Source organism: Protomyctophum parallelum (assembly GCF_964188405.1).
Source record: "Protomyctophum parallelum genome assembly, chromosome: 3".
In the NCBI taxonomy this organism is placed as follows: domain Eukaryota; kingdom Metazoa; phylum Chordata; class Actinopteri; order Myctophiformes; family Myctophidae; genus Protomyctophum; species Protomyctophum parallelum.
In genome coordinates, this window is record NC_139698.1 from 55199968 (window position 1) to 55213236 (window position 13269).

Here is a 13269-nt window from a genome sequence, read left to right on the forward strand (position 1 = left end):
AGTCTACATCTATATTATGTTACATAAATTAATCTCTTGCCATAACTAAATCATGAAATTGTTCCTCATTTGCATAATTTGCATGAAGTAGCCTATATACTAATTCCTCTTTCGGCGTATTTTATGACATGTCTAATCCAGTGGAGGGACGGGGCAGCAGTGGCTCATGAGGTAGATCGGACGTCTTGGAATCTGAAAGCACGGCATGATGCACACTCTGATGTCATGCATTGGCTGCATTGGAACATTGATGAACATGTCTGATAAAAGCAGTGTTGTTTTTTTGTTTTATTTTTTTGTTTTTTGATCAAAGTTTTTTTATTAATTTTCACACATAAATAAAATCCTAAGGGTTTTAGTCAGTTTTAGTCATTTTAGTCGACGAAAATGTAAAAGGTTTTAGTCCAGTTTTAGTCAATTTTTTTTAAATGTCTTTAAATAAAACGTCTATAGCGTACAGGTATTAATACATTGGCATTGGAATCAAGGTTGACAGGTTGTACAACTTGTACTAGATTGTACAACTTGTAACAGTTAAAAATTAAATGGAAAGAAAGGAAGCGCCAGCACACAATAAATGCCGTTATTATTAGAGACCGACCGATATGGAATTTTGTGACCGATACGATAACCGATGCGATAGAGGGTAACAATCACCGATAACCGATATGCAACCGATATAGTGATTTATTTAAAACTGGAATAAAAACACGCCTTTTGGCCCAGGCCGTAGCGTAACGGTCTGGGCACCGGACTGGTAATCCAGTCGCAGTGTGCCGCGGGTTTGACTCCCGGACCCGACACGGCCTTTACTGCATGTCATCCCCCCATCTCTCTCCCATTTCCTGTCAGCCTACTGTCTGTCCCTTAAAAAATCAATAAAAGGCGTAAGCCGCAAAAAAAATATCTAAAAAAAACAAAAAAAACACGCCTTTTCTGTGAGGCAAAGATTTTGCACCGATATGATTATGCAAAAGGTACAAAGTGACAGTAGTACAGACAGCCCTGCTTTCTTAAACCAATGACTTTTCAAGGCTTATAATATTTTTTACTTCTCACTCAAAGAGTAAATAAATACTGTAGCAGCTAAATAAGAGGGGCCTATAGCATATACAACACAGTTTACACACTAGTAGCCTATAGTATGCATTAGGCCACAGACCCGCATTTGATACCATTCTCTGGGAGTACACTATCATCAGTTTGAATGGTGATTAATCATGATTAATGATTTTGAAGCTGTGATTAATCTGATTACAAATTCTAATCATTTTGTTTATACCAGTGATTTCCACAGAGCACCACAGGGAGAGGCCTACCATATCTAGAGAGATGGCCTCCAAAAGACACTCAACGTTTTCAGAGGAACAGCCAGAGACAGACGAGGGACGTGGACCGTTTGATGCAATGATGCAACCTGTTGTAAAGTTGTACCGTATAGGTATGTGCTGTTTTAAGGGATATTTCACTTTCAACATAATTGTTTATTGTCTACTCAGGGTTTTGTGAACACACCGGGAGCAGTTTTTAGGTTTAGGTGTGCTGCCCCGTGGGAGGTTAGGTTTAGGGTGAGGGTTTGAGATAGGTTGTAGTCGTAGGACTAATGACTGGTCTAACCAATGACTAGTCTAAACATTGCACAACAGGCATAAACTTCGTCTTTTGGATCAAACTTCGTCCTGGGCGTCGGTCGTTACTAATAGAAAGGACAAAGAACTTTGTCCTGGGCGATGGGGGTGTTAACAAAAGTAAGACGAGTGATCAAATTACTCCGGTTTTAACCTCACTGCACTGGCTCCCTGTGGTTTTTAGGATTGATTTTAAAATTAAATGATGAAGCTCGTAATGGTCTTGCACCTTCTTATCTCCATTATTGTCTGCTTAGATATGTCCCTAACCCCCCCCCCCCCCCCAGGTCCTCCACTGCTGGCCTACTTGAACTCCCTAAAAAGGTGGCTACTAAGACATATGGTGCTGCTTCTATGGGCCAACGGCCTGGAATAAACTACCACTACAGCTCAGACAGACTATAGACATCTTTAAGACACAGCTTAAGACTCTTGCTTTTAGTTGAGTTTTAAAATATCTGTTCTTATTTTTGTACCACTGTCCTTGCCTAATTTGCCACTGTTGTATGTTCTTTGCTACTATCCTAGTGTTTAACTGCCTGCCTGTTTAAATGTTGTTGTTTGTTTCATTTTCATTTTTAGTTTTTTGCCAATTTCAGCCAATATCACGATATCACAACAATATTTTATTGTACAATCATTTTTATATTATTTTTATATATAACCTAGATAATCAATTTGTAATTTTGCTGATAGACTATTCATCTTTTATGCAGATAGATAGATGTTGTTCTATCATAGATAGATGTTCTATCATGTGACATTCGGTGCAGGGCAGGCTGCTCAATGGTGAATTAGTATTGTAACATACTAATTCACCTTGGAATGTGTTACCACTGCCGCAGGTCGACGGGTGTGTAGGCTAAAAAGGCTTTAGGACAAACGGGTTTGCTTAAATGTATTCATGCAGGAGGCCTTAAGTGCGCAATGAGGCTGTGCTCTAGTCTAGTTTTTGTATGTCTATAATGTTGTTTCCCAAAAAAGGACATAGTGCCCGATTGGCTGCCATGCAGCCAATAACGCAGCACACAGGCTTCTGTGTGCGGCCTAGAGGGCATGTGTGCAAGCGCATTGCTTGGATGCACCTGGGACGTATCCTCAGTGATGTATCCCAAGGTCATCTGGGTTTCGGGTCTCGCGAACATCATACCCCTCACTCGGGTGACCCGGACGGGATGATCAAGTCCCGACTTATGTCCCAGTAGCTAGTCTCGATCAGACCCACTAGGGAAAGACCAGGGCCACACAATCCGTTGAATCCACTCCGGAACTACTCTTCTGGGACTGGGAGGTACAATTCTGGCATGTGGAGGGACTAGGCTCTGTGGGTTGACTCATGTTCGGGCCCCTCCTACGTCTCACCAGGTCCACTCCTGATCTCACTAGGAGTACCGCCAGGACCTGTGCGTTGCACCAGACACTTTATTCAGGAGAATAAAATAAATAATGACTAATATTTACCCGGACAAGTGAGTTCTTGTCCAAAGGACAACAGCAAGGGCAGAATCCATTTGTTCCGGCTGTTGGGCCGGCCGTTGCGCACCGTCGGCCGGTCGTTTTATAGGTCGGCCAGTCCGTGGATCTACCAAGGGAATGATAGAGAAAGCCACCTCAACATTTCCCAACGCAGAAGTAGTCATCTCGGCACTGCTACACAGAGGCGATGTGGACTACAACTACATTGACGCAATCAACGCACAGACTTCCAAAATCTGTGCAAGGAAGCATAAGGTCCACTTCGCAGAACACCCAACCCTGCACAAGGGAAGCCTACACGACAAGGTACACATCCGCAAGGCTGAAATCCCAGCTTTTGCAAAGAGCCTGAAGGACACCACACTCGACCGCGACTATCCTAAAGACGCAACATCCTACAAACGCAACCAACGTGGACAACATCCTACACCCAGAGTACAACGCACTGCATACACAGGACACTCTACTAGACATCACCCACCAGGCAGACCCTCTCCCAGACACCCTACAGAGAACTCGAGAACTACAGAGAACTCGTGGTACCATCTACAAAGTTGGCAGGAGTCACCCAGGGAAGGGACTCCGGAGGTATGCTAATATGGTACAAATCTGAACTAAGCCACTCCATTAAGCCAGTCAAAACTGGAACTTCTTCCATCTGGCTATAAATAAACAAGGAACTTACCACAACCGAAAAGAATGTCTACCTGTGTGCCACCTACATCCCCCCAATTGAATCCCCTTACTTTACGGAGGACTTTTTCCCCACATTAGAAGAGGATATCAGCCGTTTCCAGGCACAAGGTCACATTGTAGTTTGTGGAGACCTAAATGCCAGAACAGGACATGGGCCTGACACCCTCAACACACAGTGAAACAAACACTTACCAGGAGGGCAAAACATCAGCTCCCCAACATGTCCCCCGAGATTCAACCACGACAAAACAACAAACAAACATGGGTCACAACTACTACAGCTCTGTCGCTCACTGGGTCTGTACATCGTTAACGGTAGACTCCGAGGGGACTCATTCGGTAGATATACATGCAGCTCATCCCTGGGAAACAGCACGGTAGATTACTTTATCACTGACATGAACCTGGCATCTCTCAGAGCTTTCACAGTCAGCCCGCAAACACCCCTGTCAGACCACAACAGAACCACAGCCTATCTAAACAGATCAACACACAGACACAAAGAACAAATGCCAAACAAACTACACAATATAAGAAAACGTTACAAATGGAAGGAACATAGCGCAGAAGCCTTTCAAAATGCTATTAGACAAAAACAAGTCCAATCACAACTGGACCAGTTCCTAGAAACTTTGAAGAAAACAGTGAAAGTGTAAACAGGGCAGTAGAAGTCCTCAATTATATATTCGAACTTACAGCCTCACTAGCAAACCTAAAAGTATCAAACAAGAAAGCCAGAAAAAATGTTGAGAATGACAAATGGTACGATAATGACTGCAATAATCTCAGGAAAAAAATAAGGAAACTATCAAACCAAAAACAGAGACCCAGACAACCACAACACACGTCTCCAATATGGGGAAACACTGAAACAATACAAGAACACAATAAGAGAAAAAAGAGATCAACACGTTAGAAACCAACTGCAAGATATTGAGGATTCCATACAGACAAACAGCTTCTGGGAAAACTGGAACAGACTTAATAAGCTGAAACAGAACGAATTACCCATCCAAAATGGAGATATATGGGTAAACCATTTTTCTAGCCTCTTTGGCCCAATCAAGAAGAACAAAGAACAAAAACAAATAAAATAAACTACAAAACCTAGAGTCAGCCATAAAAGACTACCAGAATCCACTAGATTCCCAAATCAAGAACTACAAGACAAAATAAAAACACTTAAAACAAAGAAGGCCTGTGGGGCAGACGGAATTCTAAATGAAATGATAAAATTCACAGACCTCAAATTCCAACTGGCCATATTAAAACTCCTAAATATCGTGCTCAGCTCTGGGATTTTCCCCAGCACATGGAATCAAGGGCTGATAACGCCACTCCACAAAAGTGGAGACAAATATAACCCAAATAACTACAGCGGGATTTGTGTAAACAGCAACAACAGACCACATTTACACTCTCAACACCCTAATTGACAACCAAATAAACAAAAACAAAAGCAAATTATTCTCCTGCTTTGTCGACTTCAAAAAAGCATTTGATTCAATTTGGCATGAGGGTCTGATGTACAAACTGTTGGAAAGTGGCATTGGGGGGAAAACCTATGACATCATAAAATCAATGTACACTAACAACAAATGCGCAGTTAAAATAGGCGAAAAGCACACAGACTTTTTCCCCCAAAGCCGTGGAGTTAGACAGGGATGCAGCCTGAGTCCAACACTCTTCAACATATATATCAACGAATTAGCAAAAACGTTAGAACAGTCTACAGCTCCAGGCATCCCCTTGGCAAACACAGAAATCAAATGCTTACTTCACGCAGATGACCTGCTGCTGCTGTCCCCAACCAAGGAAGGACTACAGCAGCAACTTGATCTCCTACACAAATTATCCCAGACATGGGCCCTGACAGTGAACCTAACCAAGACTAAAATCATGATATTTCAAAATAGGCCCAGCCGCCAAAACCACCAATTTTTCCTAAATACAATCCCACTAGAACAAACTAAAAACTATACCTACCTTGGCCTAAACATCAGCAGCACAGGGAACTACAACCAAGCTGTAAAGGACCTGAGAGACAAGGCAAGAAGGGCATTCTATGCCATCAAAAGAAACATCAAAATAGACATCCCAATTAAAACCTGGTTTAAAATACTGGACTCTGTGATAGAACCAATTTCCCTCTATGGTTGCGAGATCTGGGGACCATTAGCAAACCATGACCTTGAACAATGGGATAAACACCAAACCGAGACCCTACACACAGAATTCTGCAAATCCATTCTCTGTACCCAGCGAAAAACACCAAATAATGCATGCAGGGCAGAATTAGGACGATACCCACTCATAATCAAAATAAAAAAGAGAGCACTTAAGTTATACAACCACCTAAAAGAAAGCGACCTAGATGCACTCCATAACAAGGCACTCACACACAGTGAAACTCTAGAGAGATGCCCCCTCTCCAGCTGGCCCTGGAACTCCGGGCACAAACACAAACAGAGCCACAAAATAGAAAACCCATTGGACTAAACCAAATTATAAAACAGCCAAAGGAAAACTATCTGACACATTGGAAAGAAGCAACACAAAAGCAGAGTAAACTAGAATGCTATCTGGCCCTAAACAGAGAATACACAGTGGCAGAATACCTGAGCACCGTGACCGACCCAAAACAAAGAAAAATCTTAACTAGGTACAGACTCAGTGAGCACAGTCTCGCGATCGAGAAAGGCCGTCATAGACAGACCTGTATCCCGAGAGAAGACAGACTATGCACCCACTGCACACTAAATGAAGTGGAAACCGAGCTACACTTCAACAACCATCTGTCCATTGTACCAAGACATCAGAGACACATACTTCCCACAGATTACAACCACACACGGAGATTTTGAAAACATGACCAATGACAAAAAACTCCCATATCTGCTGGGCGAAGTACAACAATGTGCAAACACAGCAGCAAGATTTGTGAGCTGCTGTGATAGGAGAGTAAACACTAATCATTGTGTATATTCCTGCACTATACCTGCATCGAGTGATCTTGGTACATAGAAGTTGATCTATTGAAGATCCTGACCTTCAAAGTACATTTTGTTTTGATTGTATTGCTGTATTGTTGTATTGTTCTTTCTGCTTTGGCAATGTAAACGTATGTTTTGTCATGCCAATAAAGCCCTTTGAATTGAATTGGATAGGTTGGCCGGTCGTTTGATATGTCGGCCGGTCCGTGGATAGGATAGGCCATTTCTCTACCGTTTTGGACGGGGGTGGGCTCGTTGGAATCGTGTCGCCCCCCTGGGGGCGTATTTGGGGGTCTCAAGGTTTGGGGACCCCCAGTAACCCCCAAATGGTAACTGTCATTTCTTTACCGTTTTGGACGGGGGTGGGCTCATTTGAATCGTGTCGCCCCCCTGGGGGCGTCTTTGGGGGTCTCAAGGTTCGGGGACCCCCAGGGACCCCCAAATGGTAACTCTGTCATTCCTCTACCGTTTTGGATGGGGGTGAAAAGTGTGTGAGAGTTATTGTAAGAAGAATATGCAGATCAATATAAATGGTTCTCTGTCTCCCTCCCATCAATAAAGATCTATCATGAAAATTCAAGAGTTACCATGTGGGGGTCCCCGAACCTCCTAAACCCCGATAATGCGCCCAGAGAGGCAACACGATTCCAACAAACCCCTGTCCAAAACGGTTGAGAATTGATAGTTACCATGGGGGGTCCCTGGGGGTCCCCGAACCTTGAGACCCCCAAAGACGCCCCCAGGGGGGCGACACGATTCAAATGAGCCCACCCCCGTCCAAAACGGTAGAGGAATGACAGAGTTACCATTTGGGGTCCCTGGGGTCCTTGAGGGTCCCCGAATCTTGAGACCCCCAAAGACGCCCCCAGGGGGACGACACGATTCCAACGAGCCCACCCCCGTCCAAAACGGTAGAGAAATGACAGAGTTACCATTTGGGTTCCTGGGTGTCCCTGGGGGTCCCCCGAAAAATAAATAAATAATAATAATAAAAAGAAAAACGACCGGCCGGCCGACCTATCCGCGGACCGGCCGACCTATCCACGGACCAGCCGACCTATCTACGGACCGGCCGACATATCAAACGACCGGCCGACCTATCCACGGACCGGCCGACATATCAAACAACCGGTACAAAGAAAAAGAAAATCCGGACGGATTCCGCCCTCCCTCAAGGACAAGGGGCTCAAAAATGTAATGTCAAGCTTTGTGTGTCTATGTGTATGAGCACGGGATGTGATGTATGAGGATGTATGATGATGAGAGCACCCCTTCACATGTTTTTTTGTCTTTATTTCTAGCCGCACCACACCTCCCTGTGTGTAAAGAGGAGGTTTTCAATGAACAACAGGAGAGGAGCTCCAGTCTGGTCCAGGAGGAACCACAACCTCCACAGATTAAAGAGGAACATGAGGAGCTACTTCAAAGACCAGAGGAGTCTGATGAGTCAACGTTGACATTACTAGCAGTGAAAAGTGAAGATGGTCATGATGATGAAAACAGAGAGACAGAGCCTGTAGCCAGCACTTCAACTCAACACATGAAAACACAAGCTGATGTAGAGGACTGTGGAACATCACAGCCAACTAGTGACGACCAGCTCCTCTATTCACACTGTTCTGAATCTGACACTGAAGACAGTGATGATTGGTTGGAGACCAGTGAAGGTCAGTCAACTTCAAACACACTGAAATCACACAAGACTCAACATGTGGAAGGACAAAGATTGTCTTTGAGCAGCAAGCTGTCCCAGGACCTGAAATCATCTAAACAAACTCGCTCTATGAGGACTCATACAGGGGAAAAGCCCTTTATTTGTGATGTGTGTGGTAAAGGCTGTTCTCAGGATGGTGATCTAAAAAACCACATGAGAACTCACACAGGAGAAAAGCCCTTTACTTGCCAAGTTTGTGGCAAAGGTTATGCTAGAAATTCTGCTCTAAAGGAACACTTCATTTCAATTCATTTCAATTCATTACTTACTTGTGAAGTGTGTGGTAAAGGTTTTCCTACGAGTTGTCATCTAAAATCACACATGAAGAAACATACAGGGGGTACTTGTAGCATGTGTGGTCGAGGCTGCGCTTCTAGTAGGCAACTAAAAATGCACATGAGGACTCACATGGGGGTAAAGCCCTTTCCTTGTAATGTGTGTGGTAAAGGCTTTTCTCATCAAAACTATCTAAAATTACACATGCATATTCATACAGGGGAAAAGCCCTTTACTTGTAACGTGTGTGGTAAAGGCTGTACTCAGATTGGTCATTTAAAAATACACATGCATAGTCATACAGGGGAAAGGCCCTTTACTTGTAACGTGTGTGGTAAAGGCTTTTCTACTAATGGTCAGCTAAAAACACACATGCGTATTCATACAGGGGAAAAGCCCTTTACTTGTAACGTGTGTGGTAAAGGCTTTTCTCAGATTCCTCATCTAAACAAACACATGAAGACTCATACAGGTGAGAAGCCTTTAACACCATCGGGGCCCATGACGTAAATCAAAGTCAAGTTCAAGTCATGTGCCCGAGACAGAGATTGATAATCTCTGTCAAATTAGTGCTATGAAAACTGATCCATCGTCAGCAAGCCTAGAGGCGCTTGCTGACGATGGGCACATTTTATTAATGGATTAAATAGGCCCGGGCCCTCAAGGTGTTAACTTGTAACATGTTTGGTAAAGACTTTGCTATCAATCGTGATCTAAAAAAACACATGAGGACTCATGAAAAGGCCGGGGGCAAATGCTTGGGTCAAAATGAAGCTAGTGAGAAAGCTAATGAGCTAATGAGAAATACAGGGAAGAAGTGGTTAGTTGTATTGTAATAAATGCACATTTTCCCCATTAACCCATTTGAGTTGACACATGATATAACACAGACAATTGAATGATCCTTCATTCTAATCCACGCAATGACAAGTGATGGATACTAAAACATTGGAATCACATAATCTGACAATATCAACATGACTGATTAAAGACCACCACGATTAACGTTTTTATATTGATTATCTTTTGTATGTAAAACCTATATAAACATGGCGCAAAACGTTTGGACATTTTGCCTTAGGTAGATTATTTCTCGATTGTAACACTGTTTTAGGCATTGACCTTTTATACCGTTGGACAAAATTGCTCTGAACTAGCAAGTGGCAGTGTGTGGATGTCCCTTCTTCCACATTGTATACCGTTGGACATCAAAATACCTCCTTAATGTCAACAAAGTCCATGACCATGTTCACAACACCAGACCAACACGTTCAACCCAGATTTGTCTCCAACAAGGGGTTAAATGTATGTTGTTCCTATGGAGCAGTGGTTCCCAAACTGGTGCGTGCAGCATGTGCAGGTTATGACCGATATAATGAGCAACTCTTGACAACGTACTTTAACTGTAGAGGTAGTATTTATTTGGCTTGTTTGTTATCATCACATGTAGTTCTATTACTTCCGGCGCGTGCACCTCTCAATGCTGTCCGCGATTAAACGCACATTGTTCCGTCAGTACATTCATTCACATGACATCTCCCCTCCTTTGAGTCAGAGACAGTGTATACTGGTGAATACAAAATCAGTGTATTGTCCTTTCAGATCTGCAAATAACATGTACTCTTAAACAATGCTAGAACAACACTGTGGCCACAATATATTTATAGTAGTGTCCTCTATTCATATCAATCAATAGAAAAGTGCCATTAAAACAGTTTGACGGCCGCTAATTGTTTAATCCAGGGTTCCACCGTGCGTAATACGACATTCCCGCCTTTTGTTTTATGTGTTTAATTTGCCGTATTTTCACCGCCACGCTCTGTCCCGGGCCGAGAGGTGGAAGTGCTCTGGCGCCGTAGCGCCGGTTGTAGGCCTGCCTGTAGTCCCTCTTCAACTTGGCATCAGCTTTACGCACTTTTGTGAAGTTGGGCCATTTAGGCAAAAGCAATTTATCGACCGTAGGCACCGTCGTTTTGATCTGACGGCCCATCATCAGCTGTGCAGGACTGGCACCCGTGGCTTGTATTGGAGTAGCCCTGTAGCTCATGAGAGCCAGAAACGGGTCATCCTGAGTCCTGACGCAGAATCTTCGCTGTCTGTACCGCCCTCTCGGCCGCACCGTTGGCTTGAGGATAGTAAGGGCTAGAGGTGACGAGTTCAAAGTCATAGGCAACAGTGACATCTTCAAACACTTTGCTCGTGAACTGCTTGGCGTTATCTGTGTGGAGCTCGTCTGGACAGCCCCACCTGGAGAAGATATTCTTCAGACGAGAACATGTTGTCTCGCTCTTCATGTCAGGCATATGAGCTATTTCTATGCAGCAAGAATAATAGTCAACAACTACCAAGTAGTTTTGTTTCTCATACTCACAGATGTCCGCACAGATCGTTTTCCAGGGTCACTGTGGCAGTGGTGTAATCAGAGGCTCCCTTCTCTGTGTAGGTCTGACTTGCATGCACTCGGGACATTGTGTCACCAGGTCTTGAATCTCCATCTCCAGCCCGGGCCACCACACACTCATGTGTGCCCTTTCTCTGCACTTGGTGATGCCTTGGTGTCCGTCGTGCAGCCGGTGGAGTATCTCTTTTCTCATACTGTGAGGGATCACTATGCGATCTCTGTACAGCACAAGACCCTTTGATGTTGACAGGCTGTGACCGCAGTGGTGATATGCTTTGCCTTGCGCTGGTACACTGCCCATGTACTTCGGCCATCCCTCTTTGATCAGTCTGCTCACGACCAGCAGGTCGTGGTCCGCTCTTGTCTCTCGCTTGAGGGCAACAGTATCAAGGTCTTTGCTGTTAATCAACGGAACCAGTGGTTTGTGGTCTGTATGGACTGTGAAGCTGTCCAGGCCATATAGGTACGTGGAAAATCGTTCACAGGCCCAAACAGCAGCAAGACACTCTTTCTCTATCTTCGCGTAGCGCTTCTCAGCATCAGTCAATGTCCTTGAACAGAATGCCACCGGTTTCAGTCCATCCGGGTGTCTCTGTAGCAGTACTCCGCCCAGCCAGTAGCCGATTGCGTCTGCACTCACTATCGTGGGTTTGTTCACATCGTAGAATGCCAGTGTAGGAGTTTGCATGTTCTCCCCGTGTCCCCTAGGATAGATACCCTCACAAAAACATGCAGTAATCCTGGTCTCTAAACTGCCTCCCCCTGGCCAGCCGGGGCGCCTGATGGAGGGGAAAGGAACTGGTTGGAATAACGTGTTCCTACCACGCGCTACGTCCAACCAGGGAAACTCCCCCCTGTCAGGTGTAAAGGAGCAACTTGGACACTCAAGCATGAAGGAAGCATGAGTTAAGTCTGTTGCTCTCCCCAGGTTGGCGGAGGGTGTGTAGAGCCCAGGATCACATTAGATGATTGACACAGGGGTGAAAAATGGGTTACAAAATCGTGGGATAAAATATATATAAAAAAAAAAAAAAAAGCCAGTGTAGGTGCGGTAGAGATGAGTCGCTTCACCTTATTGAATGCAACGTCCTGTGGCGCGTCCCAGGACCATACAGCATCACATTTCAGCAGGTTGTTGAGCGGCTTTATCACTTCAGACAAGTTTGGCAGGAAGCGCCCAAGATAATCGACCATGCCCAGGAACATTCTCAAGCCTGGCACGTCACATGGCGGCTGTAGCCCTGTGATGACGCTCACATTTTTAGGGGTCAGGCTGCCTTCACTGTCGATCCAATGCCCTGTTTTTGCTGCAGGAAGCATTTCTTGTCGTTGAGCTTCAGACCAGCATATACCATGATATGTAGAACGTTCTGGAGTCTCTCCTCGTGCTCTTTGTCGTCCCTGCCATGGACCAAGACGTCATCCATGTAGATCTCTACTCCCTCCTGGCCTCTGAACAGCACTGACATTTCTCTCTGAAAGATCTCCGGTGTGCTGGAGATCCCGAAAGGAAGGCGCTTGAAAAATAACCTAACCACTGGGGTGATGAACGTGGTCAGTTTAGCTGTGTCTCTCTCTAGTGGAATTTGCCAGAAGCCACTCGCTGCGTCGAGCAGGGAGAACACTCGAGACTCTGCCAGCTTTGGTAATATGTCATCTATAGTGGGCAGAACAAATCTCTACCTCTTCACAGCCGTGTTCAGTCTTTTCAGATCAACACAGATCCTCACCTCCCCAGTTTTCTTGGGAACTGGAACTATGGGAGCGCACCACTCTGTCGGTTCTGTGATCTCCTCTATGACACCGCACTTGAGCATCCTGTCCAGTTCAGCCTTGACCTTGGTAAGCAGGGGGGCAGACACCCTTCTTGCTGTTGTAATGCTGTATGGGACAGCATCGTCCCGCAGTGATAAGATTTTAAGAGGCCCAGGTCCGCCCCACTCTCCGCCAGATCCGCCCCACTCTCTTCACAAGTCCCATCGCCGCCGTAACACCACGGCCCAACAGGTTGCTGCCATGAGCCGTCTTGATCACATGGATGTCGAACTTGTATTTCCGGCCTTTGTACTTGGTTGCAGCAGAGAA